The 19,578-nt window shown below is 34.7% G+C and overlaps 39 non-coding genes and 1 pseudogene across 39 annotated transcripts; all 40 read left to right on the plus strand.

Moving 5' to 3' along the window:
• Nucleotides 1-23: 23 nt before the first annotated feature.
• Nucleotides 24-142, plus strand: LOC120578875 (5S ribosomal RNA). Its single transcript, XR_005644681.1, has one exon. It is a non-coding gene; the product is annotated as a 5S ribosomal RNA (ribosomal RNA).
• A 165-nt stretch (nt 143-307) lies between these two features.
• On the plus strand, nt 308-426 carry LOC120578876 (5S ribosomal RNA). Its single transcript, XR_005644682.1, has one exon. It is a non-coding gene; the product is annotated as a 5S ribosomal RNA (ribosomal RNA).
• Nucleotides 427-626: 200 nt separating this feature from the next.
• Nucleotides 627-745, plus strand: LOC120578878 (5S ribosomal RNA). Its single transcript, XR_005644684.1, has one exon. It is a non-coding gene; the product is annotated as a 5S ribosomal RNA (ribosomal RNA).
• A 165-nt stretch (nt 746-910) lies between these two features.
• LOC120578879 (5S ribosomal RNA) lies at nt 911-1,029 on the plus strand. Its single transcript, XR_005644685.1, has one exon. It is a non-coding gene; the product is annotated as a 5S ribosomal RNA (ribosomal RNA).
• A 200-nt stretch (nt 1,030-1,229) lies between these two features.
• LOC120578880 (5S ribosomal RNA) lies at nt 1,230-1,348 on the plus strand. The gene has a single exon (XR_005644686.1). It is a non-coding gene; the product is annotated as a 5S ribosomal RNA (ribosomal RNA).
• Nucleotides 1,349-1,513: 165 nt separating this feature from the next.
• Nucleotides 1,514-1,632, plus strand: LOC120578881 (5S ribosomal RNA). The gene has a single exon (XR_005644687.1). It is a non-coding gene; the product is annotated as a 5S ribosomal RNA (ribosomal RNA).
• A 200-nt stretch (nt 1,633-1,832) lies between these two features.
• On the plus strand, nt 1,833-1,951 carry LOC120578882 (5S ribosomal RNA). The gene has a single exon (XR_005644688.1). It is a non-coding gene; the product is annotated as a 5S ribosomal RNA (ribosomal RNA).
• A 199-nt stretch (nt 1,952-2,150) lies between these two features.
• On the plus strand, nt 2,151-2,269 carry LOC120578883 (5S ribosomal RNA). The gene has a single exon (XR_005644689.1). It is a non-coding gene; the product is annotated as a 5S ribosomal RNA (ribosomal RNA).
• A 199-nt stretch (nt 2,270-2,468) lies between these two features.
• On the plus strand, nt 2,469-2,587 carry LOC120578884 (5S ribosomal RNA). The gene has a single exon (XR_005644690.1). It is a non-coding gene; the product is annotated as a 5S ribosomal RNA (ribosomal RNA).
• A 165-nt stretch (nt 2,588-2,752) lies between these two features.
• LOC120578885 (5S ribosomal RNA) lies at nt 2,753-2,871 on the plus strand. Its single transcript, XR_005644691.1, has one exon. It is a non-coding gene; the product is annotated as a 5S ribosomal RNA (ribosomal RNA).
• Nucleotides 2,872-3,036: 165 nt separating this feature from the next.
• On the plus strand, nt 3,037-3,155 carry LOC120578886 (5S ribosomal RNA). The gene has a single exon (XR_005644692.1). It is a non-coding gene; the product is annotated as a 5S ribosomal RNA (ribosomal RNA).
• A 199-nt stretch (nt 3,156-3,354) lies between these two features.
• LOC120578887 (5S ribosomal RNA) lies at nt 3,355-3,473 on the plus strand. Its single transcript, XR_005644693.1, has one exon. It is a non-coding gene; the product is annotated as a 5S ribosomal RNA (ribosomal RNA).
• A 200-nt stretch (nt 3,474-3,673) lies between these two features.
• LOC120578889 (5S ribosomal RNA) lies at nt 3,674-3,792 on the plus strand. Its single transcript, XR_005644695.1, has one exon. It is a non-coding gene; the product is annotated as a 5S ribosomal RNA (ribosomal RNA).
• Nucleotides 3,793-3,992: 200 nt separating this feature from the next.
• LOC120578890 (5S ribosomal RNA) lies at nt 3,993-4,111 on the plus strand. Its single transcript, XR_005644696.1, has one exon. It is a non-coding gene; the product is annotated as a 5S ribosomal RNA (ribosomal RNA).
• Nucleotides 4,112-4,276: 165 nt separating this feature from the next.
• Nucleotides 4,277-4,395, plus strand: LOC120578891 (5S ribosomal RNA). Its single transcript, XR_005644697.1, has one exon. It is a non-coding gene; the product is annotated as a 5S ribosomal RNA (ribosomal RNA).
• A 200-nt stretch (nt 4,396-4,595) lies between these two features.
• On the plus strand, nt 4,596-4,714 carry LOC120578892 (5S ribosomal RNA). Its single transcript, XR_005644698.1, has one exon. It is a non-coding gene; the product is annotated as a 5S ribosomal RNA (ribosomal RNA).
• Nucleotides 4,715-4,879: 165 nt separating this feature from the next.
• On the plus strand, nt 4,880-4,998 carry LOC120578893 (5S ribosomal RNA). The gene has a single exon (XR_005644699.1). It is a non-coding gene; the product is annotated as a 5S ribosomal RNA (ribosomal RNA).
• A 200-nt stretch (nt 4,999-5,198) lies between these two features.
• LOC120578895 (5S ribosomal RNA) lies at nt 5,199-5,317 on the plus strand. The gene has a single exon (XR_005644701.1). It is a non-coding gene; the product is annotated as a 5S ribosomal RNA (ribosomal RNA).
• Nucleotides 5,318-5,517: 200 nt separating this feature from the next.
• On the plus strand, nt 5,518-5,636 carry LOC120578896 (5S ribosomal RNA). The gene has a single exon (XR_005644702.1). It is a non-coding gene; the product is annotated as a 5S ribosomal RNA (ribosomal RNA).
• Nucleotides 5,637-5,801: 165 nt separating this feature from the next.
• On the plus strand, nt 5,802-5,920 carry LOC120578897 (5S ribosomal RNA). Its single transcript, XR_005644703.1, has one exon. It is a non-coding gene; the product is annotated as a 5S ribosomal RNA (ribosomal RNA).
• A 200-nt stretch (nt 5,921-6,120) lies between these two features.
• LOC120578898 (5S ribosomal RNA) lies at nt 6,121-6,239 on the plus strand. Its single transcript, XR_005644704.1, has one exon. It is a non-coding gene; the product is annotated as a 5S ribosomal RNA (ribosomal RNA).
• A 165-nt stretch (nt 6,240-6,404) lies between these two features.
• Nucleotides 6,405-6,523, plus strand: LOC120578899 (5S ribosomal RNA). Its single transcript, XR_005644705.1, has one exon. It is a non-coding gene; the product is annotated as a 5S ribosomal RNA (ribosomal RNA).
• A 200-nt stretch (nt 6,524-6,723) lies between these two features.
• LOC120578901 (5S ribosomal RNA) lies at nt 6,724-6,842 on the plus strand. The gene has a single exon (XR_005644707.1). It is a non-coding gene; the product is annotated as a 5S ribosomal RNA (ribosomal RNA).
• Nucleotides 6,843-7,007: 165 nt separating this feature from the next.
• On the plus strand, nt 7,008-7,126 carry LOC120578902 (5S ribosomal RNA). The gene has a single exon (XR_005644708.1). It is a non-coding gene; the product is annotated as a 5S ribosomal RNA (ribosomal RNA).
• A 200-nt stretch (nt 7,127-7,326) lies between these two features.
• Nucleotides 7,327-7,445, plus strand: LOC120578903 (5S ribosomal RNA). The gene has a single exon (XR_005644709.1). It is a non-coding gene; the product is annotated as a 5S ribosomal RNA (ribosomal RNA).
• A 165-nt stretch (nt 7,446-7,610) lies between these two features.
• Nucleotides 7,611-7,729, plus strand: LOC120578904 (5S ribosomal RNA). The gene has a single exon (XR_005644710.1). It is a non-coding gene; the product is annotated as a 5S ribosomal RNA (ribosomal RNA).
• Nucleotides 7,730-7,894: 165 nt separating this feature from the next.
• LOC120578905 (5S ribosomal RNA) lies at nt 7,895-8,013 on the plus strand. Its single transcript, XR_005644711.1, has one exon. It is a non-coding gene; the product is annotated as a 5S ribosomal RNA (ribosomal RNA).
• A 200-nt stretch (nt 8,014-8,213) lies between these two features.
• LOC120578906 (5S ribosomal RNA) lies at nt 8,214-8,332 on the plus strand. Its single transcript, XR_005644712.1, has one exon. It is a non-coding gene; the product is annotated as a 5S ribosomal RNA (ribosomal RNA).
• A 165-nt stretch (nt 8,333-8,497) lies between these two features.
• Nucleotides 8,498-8,616, plus strand: LOC120578907 (5S ribosomal RNA). Its single transcript, XR_005644713.1, has one exon. It is a non-coding gene; the product is annotated as a 5S ribosomal RNA (ribosomal RNA).
• Nucleotides 8,617-8,781: 165 nt separating this feature from the next.
• LOC120578908 (5S ribosomal RNA) lies at nt 8,782-8,900 on the plus strand. Its single transcript, XR_005644714.1, has one exon. It is a non-coding gene; the product is annotated as a 5S ribosomal RNA (ribosomal RNA).
• A 200-nt stretch (nt 8,901-9,100) lies between these two features.
• On the plus strand, nt 9,101-9,219 carry LOC120578909 (5S ribosomal RNA). The gene has a single exon (XR_005644715.1). It is a non-coding gene; the product is annotated as a 5S ribosomal RNA (ribosomal RNA).
• A 165-nt stretch (nt 9,220-9,384) lies between these two features.
• LOC120578667 (5S ribosomal RNA) lies at nt 9,385-9,503 on the plus strand. Its single transcript, XR_005644481.1, has one exon. It is a non-coding gene; the product is annotated as a 5S ribosomal RNA (ribosomal RNA).
• A 200-nt stretch (nt 9,504-9,703) lies between these two features.
• On the plus strand, nt 9,704-9,822 carry LOC120578910 (5S ribosomal RNA). Its single transcript, XR_005644716.1, has one exon. It is a non-coding gene; the product is annotated as a 5S ribosomal RNA (ribosomal RNA).
• Nucleotides 9,823-9,987: 165 nt separating this feature from the next.
• On the plus strand, nt 9,988-10,106 carry LOC120578912 (5S ribosomal RNA). The gene has a single exon (XR_005644718.1). It is a non-coding gene; the product is annotated as a 5S ribosomal RNA (ribosomal RNA).
• A 165-nt stretch (nt 10,107-10,271) lies between these two features.
• On the plus strand, nt 10,272-10,390 carry LOC120578913 (5S ribosomal RNA). Its single transcript, XR_005644719.1, has one exon. It is a non-coding gene; the product is annotated as a 5S ribosomal RNA (ribosomal RNA).
• Nucleotides 10,391-10,590: 200 nt separating this feature from the next.
• On the plus strand, nt 10,591-10,709 carry LOC120578914 (5S ribosomal RNA). Its single transcript, XR_005644720.1, has one exon. It is a non-coding gene; the product is annotated as a 5S ribosomal RNA (ribosomal RNA).
• A 165-nt stretch (nt 10,710-10,874) lies between these two features.
• On the plus strand, nt 10,875-10,993 carry LOC120578915 (5S ribosomal RNA). Its single transcript, XR_005644721.1, has one exon. It is a non-coding gene; the product is annotated as a 5S ribosomal RNA (ribosomal RNA).
• Nucleotides 10,994-11,158: 165 nt separating this feature from the next.
• LOC120578731 (uncharacterized) lies at nt 11,159-11,272 on the plus strand (annotated as a pseudogene).
• A 7,865-nt stretch (nt 11,273-19,137) lies between these two features.
• On the plus strand, nt 19,138-19,256 carry LOC120578916 (5S ribosomal RNA). The gene has a single exon (XR_005644722.1). It is a non-coding gene; the product is annotated as a 5S ribosomal RNA (ribosomal RNA).
• Nucleotides 19,257-19,421: 165 nt separating this feature from the next.
• LOC120578917 (5S ribosomal RNA) lies at nt 19,422-19,540 on the plus strand. Its single transcript, XR_005644723.1, has one exon. It is a non-coding gene; the product is annotated as a 5S ribosomal RNA (ribosomal RNA).
• The last annotated feature ends 38 nt before the right edge of the window (nt 19,541-19,578 follow it).

A 19,578-nucleotide genomic window follows, 5' to 3' on the forward strand; every position in this document is an offset into this window, starting at 1 on the left:
TACAATTACAACGCTTTACTCTCAGGTGCGATCATACCAGCACTAATGCACCGGATCCCATCAGAACTCCGCAGTTAAGCGTGCTTGGGCGAGAGTAGTACTAGGATGGGTGACCTCCTGGGAAGTCCTTGTGTTGCACCTCTTTTTGCCAAAATTTCGTGTTCTTTTTGTTAATTAGCGTAATTTTACGTCGTTCCGTTAATTTACGCTACCTAACACTCTATTAGTTAATTAATTAGCGTAGTTTGACGTCTTTTTTGAAAAATAAATTAGAAATGCATATATACAATTACAACGCTTTACTCTCAGGTGCGATCATACCAGCACTAATGCACCGGATCCCATCAGAACTCCGCAGTTAAGCGTGCTTGGGCGAGAGTAGTACTAGGATGGGTGACCTCCTGGGAAGTCCTTGTGTTGCACCTCTTTTTGCCAAAATTTCGTGTTCTTTTTGTTAATTAGCGTAATTTTACGTCGTTTTTGAAAAATAAACTTCGATTGTATTTCATTTTTTCCGTTAATTTACGCTACCTAACACTCTATTAGTTAATTAATTAGCGTAGTTTGACGTCTTTTTTGAAAAATAAATTAGAAATGCATATATACAATTACAACGCTTTACTCTCAGGTGCGATCATACCAGCACTAATGCACCGGATCCCATCAGAACTCCGCAGTTAAGCGTGCTTGGGCGAGAGTAGTACTAGGATGGGTGACCTCCTGGGAAGTCCTTGTGTTGCACCTCTTTTTGCCAAAATTTCGTGTTCTTTTTGTTAATTAGCGTAATTTTACGTCGTTCCGTTAATTTACGCTACCTAACACTCTATTAGTTAATTAATTAGCGTAGTTTGACGTCTTTTTTGAAAAATAAATTAGAAATGCATATATACAATTACAACGCTTTACTCTCAGGTGCGATCATACCAGCACTAATGCACCGGATCCCATCAGAACTCCGCAGTTAAGCGTGCTTGGGCGAGAGTAGTACTAGGATGGGTGACCTCCTGGGAAGTCCTTGTGTTGCACCTCTTTTTGCCAAAATTTCGTGTTCTTTTTGTTAATTAGCGTAATTTTACGTCGTTTTTGAAAAATAAACTTCGATTGTATTTCATTTTTTCCGTTAATTTACGCTACCTAACACTCTATTAGTTAATTAATTAGCGTAGTTTGACGTCTTTTTTGAAAAATAAATTAGAAATGCATATATACAATTACAACGCTTTACTCTCAGGTGCGATCATACCAGCACTAATGCACCGGATCCCATCAGAACTCCGCAGTTAAGCGTGCTTGGGCGAGAGTAGTACTAGGATGGGTGACCTCCTGGGAAGTCCTTGTGTTGCACCTCTTTTTGCCAAAATTTCGTGTTCTTTTTGTTAATTAGCGTAATTTTACGTCGTTCCGTTAATTTACGCTACCTAACACTCTATTAGTTAATTAATTAGCGTAGTTTGACGTCTTTTTTGAAAAATAAATTAGAAATGCATATATACAATTACAACGCTTTACTCTCAGGTGCGATCATACCAGCACTAATGCACCGGATCCCATCAGAACTCCGCAGTTAAGCGTGCTTGGGCGAGAGTAGTACTAGGATGGGTGACCTCCTGGGAAGTCCTTGTGTTGCACCTCTTTTTGCCAAAATTTCGTGTTCTTTTTGTTAATTAGCGTAATTTTACGTCGTTTTTGAAAAATAAACTTCGATTGTATTTCATTTTTTCCGTTAATTTACGCTACCTAACACTCTATTAGTTAATTAATTAGCGTAGTTTGACGTCTTTTTTGAAAAATAAATTAGAAATGCATATATACAATTACAACGCTTTACTCTCAGGTGCGATCATACCAGCACTAATGCACCGGATCCCATCAGAACTCCGCAGTTAAGCGTGCTTGGGCGAGAGTAGTACTAGGATGGGTGACCTCCTGGGAAGTCCTTGTGTTGCACCTCTTTTTGCCAAAATTTCTTGTTCTTTTTGTTAATTAGCGTAATTTTACGTCGTTTTTGAAAAATAAACTTCGATTGTATTTCATTTTTCCGTTAATTTACGCTACCTAACACTCTATTAGTTAATTAATTAGCGTAGTTTGACGTCTTTTTTGAAAAATAAATTAGAAATGCATATATACAATTACAACGCTTTACTCTCAGGTGCGATCATACCAGCACTAATGCACCGGATCCCATCAGAACTCCGCAGTTAAGCGTGCTTGGGCGAGAGTAGTACTAGGATGGGTGACCTCCTGGGAAGTCCTTGTGTTGCACCTCTTTTTGCCAAAATTTCGTGTTCTTTTTGTTAATTAGCGTAATTTTACGTCGTTTTTGAAAATAAACTTCGATTGTATTTCATTTTTTCCGTTAATTTACGCTACCTAACACTCTATTAGTTAATTAATTAGCGTAGTTTGACGTCTTTTTTGAAAAATAAATTAGAAATGCATATATACAATTACAACGCTTTACTCTCAGGTGCGATCATACCAGCACTAATGCACCGGATCCCATCAGAACTCCGCAGTTAAGCGTGCTTGGGCGAGAGTAGTACTAGGATGGGTGACCTCCTGGGAAGTCCTTGTGTTGCACCTCTTTTTGCCAAAATTTCGTGTTCTTTTTGTTAATTAGCGTAATTTTACGTCGTTCCGTTAATTTACGCTACCTAACACTCTATTAGTTAATTAATTAGCGTAGTTTGACGTCTTTTTTGAAAAATAAATTAGAAATGCATATATACAATTACAACGCTTTACTCTCAGGTGCGATCATACCAGCACTAATGCACCGGATCCCATCAGAACTCCGCAGTTAAGCGTGCTTGGGCGAGAGTAGTACTAGGATGGGTGACCTCCTGGGAAGTCCTTGTGTTGCACCTCTTTTTGCCAAAATTTCGTGTTCTTTTTGTTAATTAGCGTAATTTTACGTCGTTCCGTTAATTTACGCTACCTAACACTCTATTAGTTAATTAATTAGCGTAGTTTGACGTCTTTTTTGAAAAATAAATTAGAAATGCATATATACAATTACAACGCTTTACTCTCAGGTGCGATCATACCAGCACTAATGCACCGGATCCCATCAGAACTCCGCAGTTAAGCGTGCTTGGGCGAGAGTAGTACTAGGATGGGTGACCTCCTGGGAAGTCCTTGTGTTGCACCTCTTTTTGCCAAAATTTCGTGTTCTTTTTGTTAATTAGCGTAATTTTACGTCGTTTTTGAAAAATAAACTTCGATTGTATTTCATTTTTTCCGTTAATTTACGCTACCTAACACTCTATTAGTTAATTAATTAGCGTAGTTTGACGTCTTTTTTGAAAATAAATTAGAAATGCATATATACAATTACAACGCTTTACTCTCAGGTGCGATCATACCAGCACTAATGCACCGGATCCCATCAGAACTCCGCAGTTAAGCGTGCTTGGGCGAGAGTAGTACTAGGATGGGTGACCTCCTGGGAAGTCCTTGTGTTGCACCTCTTTTTGCCAAAATTTCGTGTTCTTTTTGTTAATTAGCGTAATTTTACGTCGTTTTTGAAAAATAAACTTCGATTGTATTTCATTTTTTCCGTTAATTTACGCTACCTAACACTCTATTAGTTAATTAATTAGCGTAGTTTGACGTCTTTTTTGAAAAATAAATTAGAAATGCATATATACAATTACAACGCTTTACTCTCAGGTGCGATCATACCAGCACTAATGCACCGGATCCCATCAGAACTCCGCAGTTAAGCGTGCTTGGGCGAGAGTAGTACTAGGATGGGTGACCTCCTGGGAAGTCCTTGTGTTGCACCTCTTTTTGCCAAAATTTCGTGTTCTTTTTGTTAATTAGCGTAATTTTACGTCGTTTTTGAAAAATAAACTTCGATTGTATTTCATTTTTTCCGTTAATTTACGCTACCTAACACTCTATTAGTTAATTAATTAGCGTAGTTTGACGTCTTTTTTGAAAAATAAATTAGAAATGCATATATACAATTACAACGCTTTACTCTCAGGTGCGATCATACCAGCACTAATGCACCGGATCCCATCAGAACTCCGCAGTTAAGCGTGCTTGGGCGAGAGTAGTACTAGGATGGGTGACCTCCTGGGAAGTCCTTGTGTTGCACCTCTTTTTGCCAAAATTTCGTGTTCTTTTTGTTAATTAGCGTAATTTTACGTCGTTCCGTTAATTTACGCTACCTAACACTCTATTAGTTAATTAATTAGCGTAGTTTGACGTCTTTTTTGAAAAATAAATTAGAAATGCATATATACAATTACAACGCTTTACTCTCAGGTGCGATCATACCAGCACTAATGCACCGGATCCCATCAGAACTCCGCAGTTAAGCGTGCTTGGGCGAGAGTAGTACTAGGATGGGTGACCTCCTGGGAAGTCCTTGTGTTGCACCTCTTTTTGCCAAAATTTCGTGTTCTTTTTGTTAATTAGCGTAATTTTACGTCGTTTTTGAAAAATAAACTTCGATTGTATTTCATTTTTTCCGTTAATTTACGCTACCTAACACTCTATTAGTTAATTAATTAGCGTAGTTTGACGTCTTTTTTGAAAAATAAATTAGAAATGCATATATACAATTACAACGCTTTACTCTCAGGTGCGATCATACCAGCACTAATGCACCGGATCCCATCAGAACTCCGCAGTTAAGCGTGCTTGGGCGAGAGTAGTACTAGGATGGGTGACCTCCTGGGAAGTCCTTGTGTTGCACCTCTTTTTGCCAAAATTTCGTGTTCTTTTTGTTAATTAGCGTAATTTTACGTCGTTCCGTTAATTTACGCTACCTAACACTCTATTAGTTAATTAATTAGCGTAGTTTGACGTCTTTTTTGAAAAATAAATTAGAAATGCATATATACAATTACAACGCTTTACTCTCAGGTGCGATCATACCAGCACTAATGCACCGGATCCCATCAGAACTCCGCAGTTAAGCGTGCTTGGGCGAGAGTAGTACTAGGATGGGTGACCTCCTGGGAAGTCCTTGTGTTGCACCTCTTTTTGCCAAAATTTCGTGTTCTTTTTGTTAATTAGCGTAATTTTACGTCGTTTTTGAAAAATAAACTTCGATTGTATTTCATTTTTTCCGTTAATTTACGCTACCTAACACTCTATTAGTTAATTAATTAGCGTAGTTTGACGTCTTTTTTGAAAAATAAATTAGAAATGCATATATACAATTACAACGCTTTACTCTCAGGTGCGATCATACCAGCACTAATGCACCGGATCCCATCAGAACTCCGCAGTTAAGCGTGCTTGGGCGAGAGTAGTACTAGGATGGGTGACCTCCTGGGAAGTCCTTGTGTTGCACCTCTTTTTGCCAAAATTTCGTGTTCTTTTTGTTAATTAGCGTAATTTTACGTCGTTTTTGAAAAATAAACTTCGATTGTATTTCATTTTTTCCGTTAATTTACGCTACCTAACACTCTATTAGTTAATTAATTAGCGTAGTTTGACGTCTTTTTTGAAAAATAAATTAGAAATGCATATATACAATTACAACGCTTTACTCTCAGGTGCGATCATACCAGCACTAATGCACCGGATCCCATCAGAACTCCGCAGTTAAGCGTGCTTGGGCGAGAGTAGTACTAGGATGGGTGACCTCCTGGGAAGTCCTTGTGTTGCACCTCTTTTTGCCAAAATTTCGTGTTCTTTTTGTTAATTAGCGTAATTTTACGTCGTTCCGTTAATTTACGCTACCTAACACTCTATTAGTTAATTAATTAGCGTAGTTTGACGTCTTTTTTGAAAAATAAATTAGAAATGCATATATACAATTACAACGCTTTACTCTCAGGTGCGATCATACCAGCACTAATGCACCGGATCCCATCAGAACTCCGCAGTTAAGCGTGCTTGGGCGAGAGTAGTACTAGGATGGGTGACCTCCTGGGAAGTCCTTGTGTTGCACCTCTTTTTGCCAAAATTTCGTGTTCTTTTTGTTAATTAGCGTAATTTTACGTCGTTTTTGAAAAATAAACTTCGATTGTATTTCATTTTTTCCGTTAATTTACGCTACCTAACACTCTATTAGTTAATTAATTAGCGTAGTTTGACGTCTTTTTTGAAAAATAAATTAGAAATGCATATATACAATTACAACGCTTTACTCTCAGGTGCGATCATACCAGCACTAATGCACCGGATCCCATCAGAACTCCGCAGTTAAGCGTGCTTGGGCGAGAGTAGTACTAGGATGGGTGACCTCCTGGGAAGTCCTTGTGTTGCACCTCTTTTTGCCAAAATTTCGTGTTCTTTTTGTTAATTAGCGTAATTTTACGTCGTTCCGTTAATTTACGCTACCTAACACTCTATTAGTTAATTAATTAGCGTAGTTTGACGTCTTTTTTGAAAAATAAATTAGAAATGCATATATACAATTACAACGCTTTACTCTCAGGTGCGATCATACCAGCACTAATGCACCGGATCCCATCAGAACTCCGCAGTTAAGCGTGCTTGGGCGAGAGTAGTACTAGGATGGGTGACCTCCTGGGAAGTCCTTGTGTTGCACCTCTTTTTGCCAAAATTTCGTGTTCTTTTTGTTAATTAGCGTAATTTTACGTCGTTTTTGAAAAATAAACTTCGATTGTATTTCATTTTTTCCGTTAATTTACGCTACCTAACACTCTATTAGTTAATTAATTAGCGTAGTTTGACGTCTTTTTTGAAAAATAAATTAGAAATGCATATATACAATTACAACGCTTTACTCTCAGGTGCGATCATACCAGCACTAATGCACCGGATCCCATCAGAACTCCGCAGTTAAGCGTGCTTGGGCGAGAGTAGTACTAGGATGGGTGACCTCCTGGGAAGTCCTTGTGTTGCACCTCTTTTTGCCAAAATTTCGTGTTCTTTTTGTTAATTAGCGTAATTTTACGTCGTTCCGTTAATTTACGCTACCTAACACTCTATTAGTTAATTAATTAGCGTAGTTTGACGTCTTTTTTGAAAAATAAATTAGAAATGCATATATACAATTACAACGCTTTACTCTCAGGTGCGATCATACCAGCACTAATGCACCGGATCCCATCAGAACTCCGCAGTTAAGCGTGCTTGGGCGAGAGTAGTACTAGGATGGGTGACCTCCTGGGAAGTCCTTGTGTTGCACCTCTTTTTGCCAAAATTTCGTGTTCTTTTTGTTAATTAGCGTAATTTTACGTCGTTTTTGAAAAATAAACTTCGATTGTATTTCATTTTTTCCGTTAATTTACGCTACCTAACACTCTATTAGTTAATTAATTAGCGTAGTTTGACGTCTTTTTTGAAAAATAAATTAGAAATGCATATATACAATTACAACGCTTTACTCTCAGGTGCGATCATACCAGCACTAATGCACCGGATCCCATCAGAACTCCGCAGTTAAGCGTGCTTGGGCGAGAGTAGTACTAGGATGGGTGACCTCCTGGGAAGTCCTTGTGTTGCACCTCTTTTTGCCAAAATTTCGTGTTCTTTTTGTTAATTAGCGTAATTTTACGTCGTTCCGTTAATTTACGCTACCTAACACTCTATTAGTTAATTAATTAGCGTAGTTTGACGTCTTTTTTGAAAAATAAATTAGAAATGCATATATACAATTACAACGCTTTACTCTCAGGTGCGATCATACCAGCACTAATGCACCGGATCCCATCAGAACTCCGCAGTTAAGCGTGCTTGGGCGAGAGTAGTACTAGGATGGGTGACCTCCTGGGAAGTCCTTGTGTTGCACCTCTTTTTGCCAAAATTTCGTGTTCTTTTTGTTAATTAGCGTAATTTTACGTCGTTCCGTTAATTTACGCTACCTAACACTCTATTAGTTAATTAATTAGCGTAGTTTGACGTCTTTTTTGAAAAATAAATTAGAAATGCATATATACAATTACAACGCTTTACTCTCAGGTGCGATCATACCAGCACTAATGCACCGGATCCCATCAGAACTCCGCAGTTAAGCGTGCTTGGGCGAGAGTAGTACTAGGATGGGTGACCTCCTGGGAAGTCCTTGTGTTGCACCTCTTTTTGCCAAAATTTCGTGTTCTTTTTGTTAATTAGCGTAATTTTACGTCGTTTTTGAAAAATAAACTTCGATTGTATTTCATTTTTTCCGTTAATTTACGCTACCTAACACTCTATTAGTTAATTAATTAGCGTAGTTTGACGTCTTTTTTGAAAAATAAATTAGAAATGCATATATACAATTACAACGCTTTACTCTCAGGTGCGATCATACCAGCACTAATGCACCGGATCCCATCAGAACTCCGCAGTTAAGCGTGCTTGGGCGAGAGTAGTACTAGGATGGGTGACCTCCTGGGAAGTCCTTGTGTTGCACCTCTTTTTGCCAAAATTTCGTGTTCTTTTTGTTAATTAGCGTAATTTTACGTCGTTCCGTTAATTTACGCTACCTAACACTCTATTAGTTAATTAATTAGCGTAGTTTGACGTCTTTTTTGAAAAATAAATTAGAAATGCATATATACAATTACAACGCTTTACTCTCAGGTGCGATCATACCAGCACTAATGCACCGGATCCCATCAGAACTCCGCAGTTAAGCGTGCTTGGGCGAGAGTAGTACTAGGATGGGTGACCTCCTGGGAAGTCCTTGTGTTGCACCTCTTTTTGCCAAAATTTCGTGTTCTTTTTGTTAATTAGCGTAATTTTACGTCGTTCCGTTAATTTACGCTACCTAACACTCTATTAGTTAATTAATTAGCGTAGTTTGACGTCTTTTTTGAAAAATAAATTAGAAATGCATATATACAATTACAACGCTTTACTCTCAGGTGCGATCATACCAGCACTAATGCACCGGATCCCATCAGAACTCCGCAGTTAAGCGTGCTTGGGCGAGAGTAGTACTAGGATGGGTGACCTCCTGGGAAGTCCTTGTGTTGCACCTCTTTTTGCCAAAATTTCGTGTTCTTTTTGTTAATTAGCGTAATTTTACGTCGTTTTTGAAAAATAAACTTCGATTGTATTTCATTTTTTCCGTTAATTTACGCTACCTAACACTCTATTAGTTAATTAATTAGCGTAGTTTGACGTCTTTTTTGAAAAATAAATTAGAAATGCATATATACAATTACAACGCTTTACTCTCAGGTGCGATCATACCAGCACTAATGCACCGGATCCCATCAGAACTCCGCAGTTAAGCGTGCTTGGGCGAGAGTAGTACTAGGATGGGTGACCTCCTGGGAAGTCCTTGTGTTGCACCTCTTTTTGCCAAAATTTCGTGTTCTTTTTGTTAATTAGCGTAATTTTACGTCGTTCCGTTAATTTACGCTACCTAACACTCTATTAGTTAATTAATTAGCGTAGTTTGACGTCTTTTTTGAAAAATAAATTAGAAATGCATATATACAATTACAACGCTTTACTCTCAGGTGCGATCATACCAGCACTAATGCACCGGATCCCATCAAAACTCCGCAGCTAAGCGTGCTTGGGCGAGAGTAGTACTAGGATGGGTGACCTCCTGGGAAGTCCTTGTGTTGCACCTCTTTTTGCCAAAATTTCTTGTTCTTTTTGTTAATTAGCGTAATTTTACGTCGTTTTTGAAAAATAAACTTCGATTGTATTTCATTTTTTCCGTTAATTTACGCTACCTAACACTCTATTAGTTAATTAATTAGCGTAGTTTGACGTCTTTTTTGAAAAATAAATTAGAAATGCATATATACAATTACAACGCTTTACTCTCAGGTGCGATCATACCAGCACTAATGCACCGGATCCCATCAGAACTCCGCAGTTAAGCGTGCTTGGGCGAGAGTAGTACTAGGATGGGTGACCTCCTGGGAAGTCCTTGTGTTGCACCTCTTTTTGCCAAAATTTCGTGTTCTTTTTGTTAATTAGCGTAATTTTACGTCGTTCCGTTAATTTACGCTACCTAACACTCTATTAGTTAATTAATTAGCGTAGTTTGACGTCTTTTTTGAAAAATAAATTAGAAATGCATATATACAATTACAACGCTTTACTCTCAGGTGCGATCATACCAGCACTAATGCACCGGATCCCATCAGAACTCCGCAGTTAAGCGTGCTTGGGCGAGAGTAGTACTAGGATGGGTGACCTCCTGGGAAGTCCTTGTGTTGCACCTCTTTTTGCCAAAATTTCGTGTTCTTTTTGTTAATTAGCGTAATTTTACGTCGTTCCGTTAATTTACGCTACCTAACACTCTATTAGTTAATTAATTAGCGTAGTTTGACGTCTTTTTTGAAAAATAAATTAGAAATGCATATATACAATTACAACGCTTTACTCTCAGGTGCGATCATACCAGCACTAATGCACCGGATCCCATCAGAACTCCGCAGTTAAGCGTGCTTGGGCGAGAGTAGTACTAGGATGGGTGACCTCCTGGGAAGTCCTTGTGTTGCACCTCTTTTTGCCAAAATTTCGTGTTCTTTTTGTTAATTAGCGTAATTTTACGTCGTTTTTGAAAAATAAACTTCGATTGTATTTCATTTTTTCCGTTAATTTACGCTACCTAACACTCTATTAGTTAATTAATTAGCGTAGTTTGACGTCTTTTTTGAAAAATAAATTAGAAATGCATATATACAATTACAACGCTTTACTCTCAGGTGCGATCATACCAGCACTAATGCACCGGATCCCATCAGAACTCCGCAGTTAAGCGTGCTTGGGCGAGAGTAGTACTAGGATGGGTGACCTCCTGGGAAGTCCTTGTGTTGCACCTCTTTTTGCCAAAATTTCGTGTTCTTTTTGTTAATTAGCGTAATTTTACGTCGTTCCGTTAATTTACGCTACCTAACACTCTATTAGTTAATTAATTAGCGTAGTTTGACGTCTTTTTTGAAAAATAAATTAGAAATGCATATATACAATTACAACGCTTTACTCTCAGGTGCGATCATACCAGCACTAATGCACCGGATCCCATCAGAACTCCGCAGTTAAGCGTGCTTGGGCGAGAGTAGTACTAGGATGGGTGACCTCCTGGGAAGTCCTTGTGTTGCACCTCTTTTTGCCAAAATTTCGTGTTCTTTTTGTTAATTAGCGTAATTTTACGTCGTTCCGTTAATTTACGCTACCTAACACTCTATTAGTTAATTAATTAGCGTAGTTTGACGTCTTTTTTGAAAAATAAATTAGAAATGCATATATACAATTACAACGCTTTACTCTCAGGTGCGATCATACCAGCACTAATGCACCGGATCCCATCAGAACTCCGCAGTTAAGCGTGCTTGGGCGAGAGTAGTACTAGGATGGGTGATGTAACACCCCGTTTTCCCAATGTGAAAATTTCATTTATTTAATCAGAGTAATTCACCTAAACGGAATGCTACATTCTTTTCTTAAAATCATAAACTGTATAAATAACTATTTATCCTTTAAAATTCAATAACTAAAAAAAGTCTTTAATACTTCGCAGCGGAAATTATTCAATAATCAAAACAGTCTTTGGCACGAAGGCCTCTTCATAAATTTATCATATAATCCAATCTAAAACCAAAGTCATAATTCTTCTTAAAACAATACGCAAGGAATAGAAAGACAACAATAAAATTCCCATCCCATTACGTATCAGAGCACCTAAGACACTTGAGCCACCACTCCTACTAATCAGTAATACCTGCAAGTTACTCATACGAAGAGCAACATTTCAAGCAGAAGGGGTGAGATTTCACAAAACAATAATATCAAGCATATAATTCAATAATTATATTTAACAACACAAATAACTTCATCTATTAGCAATAATACTTCTTAATGTATAATTCTTAATAATCCAACTAACCTCTAATTATCATTTACTTTATATTCATCACATTATAAATGTCATCATATAACACATATTAACCAAATCGTAACAAACACAGATCATCACATCATAGTCATAGTTCATATATAGCATAACAACATCTTAATCCTAATTCATATACAACATAACAACATCATTAATTCATAATAATAATTATTCATCAAACATCTCATTATCAATTCATTAATAAAAGACAACTTATCAATTAACATAAACATCATCAAGTACACTTAACAACTCATAGATATCATCATGTAATCATCATCACTAATAACTTTAAAACAACACAATATAATCATCTCTTATTAATAGTAATAATTATCTACATCATAACATAAACATCTTCTTATAATAATATAACAACAACGTAACATGATATTCACTTAATAATAATAATAATATATATACATCATCTCATCATAATATAATAATATAACAACAACATAGCATGATATTCACTTAATAATAATAATTATATATACATCATCTCTCATAATATAAAAAAAAAAAAAAAAAAAAAAAAAAATATACATCATCTTCATAATATAAAATATAACAACAACATATTCATCTTCTTGTATTAATATAACAACAACGTATTCATCATCTTATGAAAATATAATCAACACATACTAACACCAAAATCAACATCATAAATCTTCAACATAAACATCTTAAACAATATCATCTTAAACATCATAGCATCTTTGATAAACAATTACCAAGTAATCACAACATTCGATCATCATCAATAACATAACATAATATTCACTTAATAATATTAATCATATATAGAACAACATATTCATCACTTAATAGTAACAATTATACACAACATCATAACAACTTAACAATATCATAATCATTATCTTAAACAACATAGCAACGTAACAATATCATAATCAATATCTTAAACAACGTAGCAACATAACAGTATCATAATCAACATGTTAAACAACATAGCAACATAACAATATCATAATCAATATCTTAAACAAAGTAGCAACATAACAATATCATAATCAACATGTTAAACAACATAGCAATATTTTAGTCAACATCATATAATTCACATCGTATAATCTTCGTAGGTACTTCTTTAACAACACATGGGTAGAACACAACTCGACAAACTCATGGATGATAATTCATCGACAACTTAACAACTCATGGATGATAATTCATCAACAACGACCTTGACTCGACATATGCGACAATGCAACTTAGACACTTATATGCATGTGGTACCAATCGTCATCATAAGTATTAATATACTTTTATCGTGCGGAGGACAAAGCTCCTAAAACGTGCGGAGGACAAAGCTCCTAATCGTGGTGAGGACAAAGCTCAATGAAATGCTATGCATGGACTCTTAACAACAAAACACCGTAATCATCGTAATCAACATATCATCATGCATCCAATAATTTGGAGCTAAACGTCATCATTTCATAATATATATATAGACATCATGCACTTAGTTAAATAACAGCAGTAGCACAGTCAAATCACACAACAATAGAGAGATATCAATATATCAATTGCAATTCACAACATAACAATATTAATGTGAAGCATCAACAACTTAAACATCAAACATCTTCCACATAAGGCATATAAATATTTCACATAACCAACAACAGCAACATAGGCGACACATAAACATCTCAGGATATAACAATATCAAATGATAATCAACAACAACTCATGTAACTTAGTTAAATAACAATAGCAGCATAATCAGATTATATTAACAGCTTAATACCAATTCATTTTCAACAACTTCCTGATCATTCAATAATAATTCAAGCAATGCAATCAATCAATAAATCACATTATAAACACTTAGCATTTCAATATAGCTTCACAATTCACAATCATTATCTTTAATAGGTCACACTATGTACCTAAAGTTCATTTCTAACCAATCCAAGCAACTCAAGTCTCACAATGCACTAAAAACACTCAATTCTGAAAGTGCTCGCGAGGCGAGAGCATCTGCTCGCCGTGGCGAGTACAAGCCAACTTTCCAACTAAGGTTGTTCTAGGTTCAATCTTGTTCTAAATCATTCTCTAATCAATAGTAGGCACCTAAAGGTACTCAAAGGCATCTAAGGTTCAACTCAAAAGGCCGAAACACAAAATCTAACATGCTCTCTGCCTTAACTCGCTATGGCGAGTAAGGTTGCTCGCAATGGCGAGAAATACCAAAACACTCGCGAGGCGAAGGGGAAGGCTCGCGTGGCGAGCGATGAAGATCATCACTCGCGAGGCGAGGATCATAGCTCGCCGTGGCGAGCGATGAATCTAGGCTCGAACATGATGCACTTTCTACACGAAAATCATCATCTAACAAGGTTCTAAGCCTAATTTCAATTCCAGAATTCATCTAAATCATTATCTAAGGTCTAAGGACAGTTTCTACATCTTTTTAACAAGTTTCCATCGTTTAATCATCAATTCTATCAATTTGACCTAATTTCCGATTCTTCTTAAACTCATCCTAATTCATGTTAAACTTAACCATTGATTCACATACTTAATAGGATTGCAAAGTTAGTCTCACCCTTACCTTATAATCAGGAAATCGCAGCCCCTCTAGGTCTCTCCCTCTTCTCTTGGCTTTTCTCCCTTTTCTTCAAAAGCAGTCGTACGTACGTTATGTTTTTCTAAACTAGGTCTCTCCTATTTATATAAATCTTTAACCTACTTATTTTTCTCTTAAATCCAAATATTAATATTCTATCCCAATATATATATATATAAAATGTTTCTATAACAATAATAAATAACAAATATATCTCTATAACATATATATATATATATATATATATATATATATATATATATATATATATATATATTTCCATAACAAATGACATATATACATTTCTAAATCAAATAACATATATTATATTTTTAAATCAAATAGCATATATATATTTCTAAATCAAATAACATATATATTTCTAAATAAAATAACATATATATTATATTAATAAATTTATAACATATATCATAACAAAATATCACTCATGAAAATAAATCATATAAATCACACAAATCATATAAGTATATTCTAAACTCATTTAAAATAATCAGATAATTAGAGAGGGCGTTACAACTCTCCCCCCCTTAAAAGAATTTCGTCCTCGAAATTCAAGCACACAAGAAATAAACTCAATTATTGTATAACCATACTAAACCATATATAGTTAAATAGAAACATCAACAAAACATGCAAACCACATCAAAGTTAGTCAATCAAACATGATCACATAATAAACATAACTATTAATTAGAAACACAACAACAACTAATCAAATAGCATAAAGATAGTAATATAACTATTACTAAAACTCGACACGACTCTTCTAATTGGCCGGACAGACCGACCAGCTCTGATACCAATTGTAACACCCCGTTTTCCCAATGTGAAAATTTCATTTATTTAATCAGAGTAATTCACCTAAACGGAATGCTACATTCTTTTCTTAAAATCATAAACTGTATAAATAACTATTTATCCTTTAAAATTCAATAACTAAAAAAAGTCTTTAATACTTCGCAGCGGAAATTATTCAATAATCAAAACAGTCTTTGGCACGAAGGCCTCTTCATAAATTTATCATATAATCCAATCTAAAACCAAAGTCATAATTCTTCTTAAAACAATACGCAAGGAATAGAAAGACAACAATAAAATTCCCATCCCATTACGTATCAGAGCACCTAAGACACTTGAGCCACCACTCCTACTAATCAGTAATACCTGCAAGTTACTCATACGAAGAGCAACATTTTCAAGCAGAAGGGGTGAGATTTCACAAAACAATAATATCAAGCATATAATTCAATAATTATATTTAACAACACAAATAACTTCATCTATTAGCAATAATACTTCTTAATGTATAATTCTTAATAATCCAACTAACCTCTAATTATCATTTACTTTATATTCATCACATTATAAATGTCATCATATAACACATATTAACCAAATCGTAACAAACACAGATCATCACATCATAGTCATAGTTCATATATAGCATAACAACATCTTAATCCTAATTCATATACAACATAACAACATCATTAATTCATAATAATAATTATTCATCAAACATCTCATTATCAATTCATTAATAAAAGACAACTTATCAATTTAACATAAACATCATCAAGTACACTTAACAACTCATAGATATCATCATGTAATCATCATCACTAATAACTTTAAAACAACACAATATAATCATCTCTTATTAATAGTAATAATTATCTACATCATAACATAAACATCTTCTTATAATAATATAACAACAACGTAACATGATATTCACTTAATAATAATAATAATAATTATATATACATCATCTCATCATAATATAATAATATAACAACAACATAGCATGATATTCACTTAATAATAATAATAATTATATATACATCATCTCGTCATAATATAATAATATAACAACAACATAGCATGATATTCACTTAATAATAATAATAATTATATATACATCATCTCTTCATAATATAAAAATATAACAACAACATATTCATCTTCTTGTATTAATATAACAACAACGTATTCATCATCTTATGAAAATATAATCAACACATACTAACACCAAAATCAACATCATAAATCTTCAACATAAACATCTTAAACAATATCATCTTAAACATCATAGCATCTTTGATAAACAATTACCAAGTAATCACAACATTCGATCATCATCAATAACATAACATAATATTCACTTAATAATATTAATCATATATAGAACAACATATTCATCACTTAATAGTAACAATTATACACAACATCATAACAACTTAACAATATCATAATCATTATCTTAAACAACATAGCAACGTAACAATATCATAATCAATATCTTAAACAACGTAGCAACATAACAGTATCATAATCAACATGTTAAACAACATAGCAACATAACAATATCATAATCAATATCTTAAACAAAGTAGCAACATAACAATATCATAATCAACATGTTAAACAACATAGCAATATTTTAGTCAACATCATATAATTCACATCGTATAATCTTCGTAGGTACTTCTTTAACAACACATGGGTAGAACACAACTCGACAAACTCATGGATGATAATTCATCGACAACTTAACAACTCATGGATGATAATTCATCAACAACGACCTTGACTCGACATATGCGACAATGCAACTTAGACACTTATATGCATGTGGTACCAATCGTCATCATAAGTATTAATATACTTTTATCGTGCGGAGGACAAAGCTCCTAAAACGTGCGGAGGACAAAGCTCCTAATCGTGGTGAGGACAAAGCTCAATGAAATGCTATGCATGGACTCTTAACAACAAAACACCGTAATCATCGTAATCAACATATCATCATGCATCCAATAATTTGGAGCTAAACGTCATCATTTCATAATATATATATAGACATCATGCACTTAGTTAAATAACAGCAGTAGCACAGTCAAATCACACAACAATAGAGAGATATCAATATATCAATTGCAATTCACAACATAACAATATTAATGTGAAGCATCAACAACTTAAACATCAAACATCTTCCACATAAGGCATATAAATATTTCACATAACCAACAACAGCAACATAGGCGACACATAAACATCTCAGGATATAACAATATCAAATGATAATCAACAACAACTCATGTAACTTAGTTAAATAACAATAGCAGCATAATCAGATTATATTAACAGCTTAATACCAATTCATTTTCAACAACTTCCTGATCATTCAATAATAATTCAAGCAATGCAATCAATCAATAAATCACATTATAAACACTTAGCATTTCAATATAGCTTCACAATTCACAATCATTATCTTTAATAGGTCACACTATGTACCTAAAGTTCATTTCTAACCAATCCAAGCAACTCAAGTCTCACAATGCACTAAAAACACTCAATTCTGAAAGTGCTCGCGAGGCGAGAGCATCTGCTCGCCGTGGCGAGTACAAGCCAACTTTCCAACTAAGGTTGTTCTAGGTTCAATCTTGTTCTAAATCATTCTCTAATCAATAGTAGGCACCTAAAGGTACTCAAAGGCATCTAAGGTTCAACTCAAAAGGCCGAAACACAAAATCTAACATGCTCTCTGCCTTAACTCGCTATGGCGAGTAAGGTTGCTCGCAATGGCGAGCAATACCAAAACACTCGCGAGGCGAAGGGGAAGGCTCGCGTGGCGAGCGATGAAGATCATCACTCGCGAGGCGAGGATCATAGCTCGCCGTGGCGAGCGATGAATCTAGGCTCGAACATGATGCACTTTCTACACGAAAATCATCATCTAACAAGGTTCTAAGCCTAATTTCAATTCCAGAATTCATCTAAATCATTATCTAAGGTCTAAGGACAGTTTCTACATCTTTTTAACAAGTTTCCATCGTTTAATCATCAATTCTATCAATTTGACCTAATTTCCGATTCTTCTTAAACTCATCCTAATTCATGTTAAACTTAACCATTGATTCACATACTTAATAGGATTGCAAAGTTAGTCTCACCCTTACCTTATAATCAGGAAATCGCAGCCCCTCTAGGTCTCTCCCTCTTCTCTTGGCTTTTCTCCCTTTTCTTCAAAAGCAGTCGTACGTACGTTATGTTTTTCTAAACTAGGTCTCTCCTATTTATATAAATCTTTAACCTACTTATTTTTCTCTTAAATCCAAATATTAATATTCTATCCCAATATATATATATATAAAATGTTTCTATAACAATAATAAATAACAAATATATCTCTATAACATATATATATATATATATATATATATATATATATATTTCCATAACAAATGACATATATACATTTCTAAATCAAATAACATATATTATATTTTTAAATCAAATAGCATATATATATTTCTAAATCAAATAACATATATATTTCTAAATAAAATAACATATATATTATATTAATAAATTTATAACATATATCATAACAAAATATCACTCATGAAAATAAATCATATAAATCACACAAATCATATAAGTATATTCTAAACTCATTTAAAATAATCAGATAATTAGAGAGGGCGTTACAGGTGACCTCCTGGGAAGTCCTTGTGTTGCACCTCTTTTTGCCAAAATTTCGTGTTCTTTTTGTTAATTAGCGTAATTTTACGTCGTTTTTGAAAAATAAACTTCGATTGTATTTCATTTTTTCCGTTAATTTACGCTACCTAACACTCTATTAGTTAATTAATTAGCGTAGTTTGACGTCTTTTTTGAAAAATAAATTAGAAATGCATATATACAATTACAACGCTTTACTCTCAGGTGCGATCATACCAGCACTAATGCACCGGATCCCATCAGAACTCCGCAGTTAAGCGTGCTTGGGCGAGAGTAGTACTAGGATGGGTGACCTCCTGGGAAGTCCTTGTGTTGCACCTCTTTTTGCCAAAATTTCGTGTTCTTTTTGTTAATTAGCGTAATTTTACGTCGTTCCGTTAATTTACGCTACCTAACACTCTATTAGTTAATTAATTAGCGTAGTTTGACGTCTTTTTTGAAAAATAAATTAGAAATGCATATATACAATTACAACGCTTTACTCTCAGGTGCGATCATACCAGCACTAATGCACCGGATCCCATCAGAACTCCGCAGTTAAGCGTGCTTGGGCGAGAGTAGTACTAGGATGGGTGACCTCCTGGGAAGTCCTTGTGTTGCACCTCTTTTTGCCAAAATTTCGTGTTCTTTTTGTTAATTAGCG

Source organism: Medicago truncatula, chromosome 2 (assembly GCF_003473485.1).
Source record: "Medicago truncatula cultivar Jemalong A17 chromosome 2, MtrunA17r5.0-ANR, whole genome shotgun sequence".
Lineage (NCBI taxonomy): Eukaryota > Viridiplantae > Streptophyta > Magnoliopsida > Fabales > Fabaceae > Medicago > Medicago truncatula.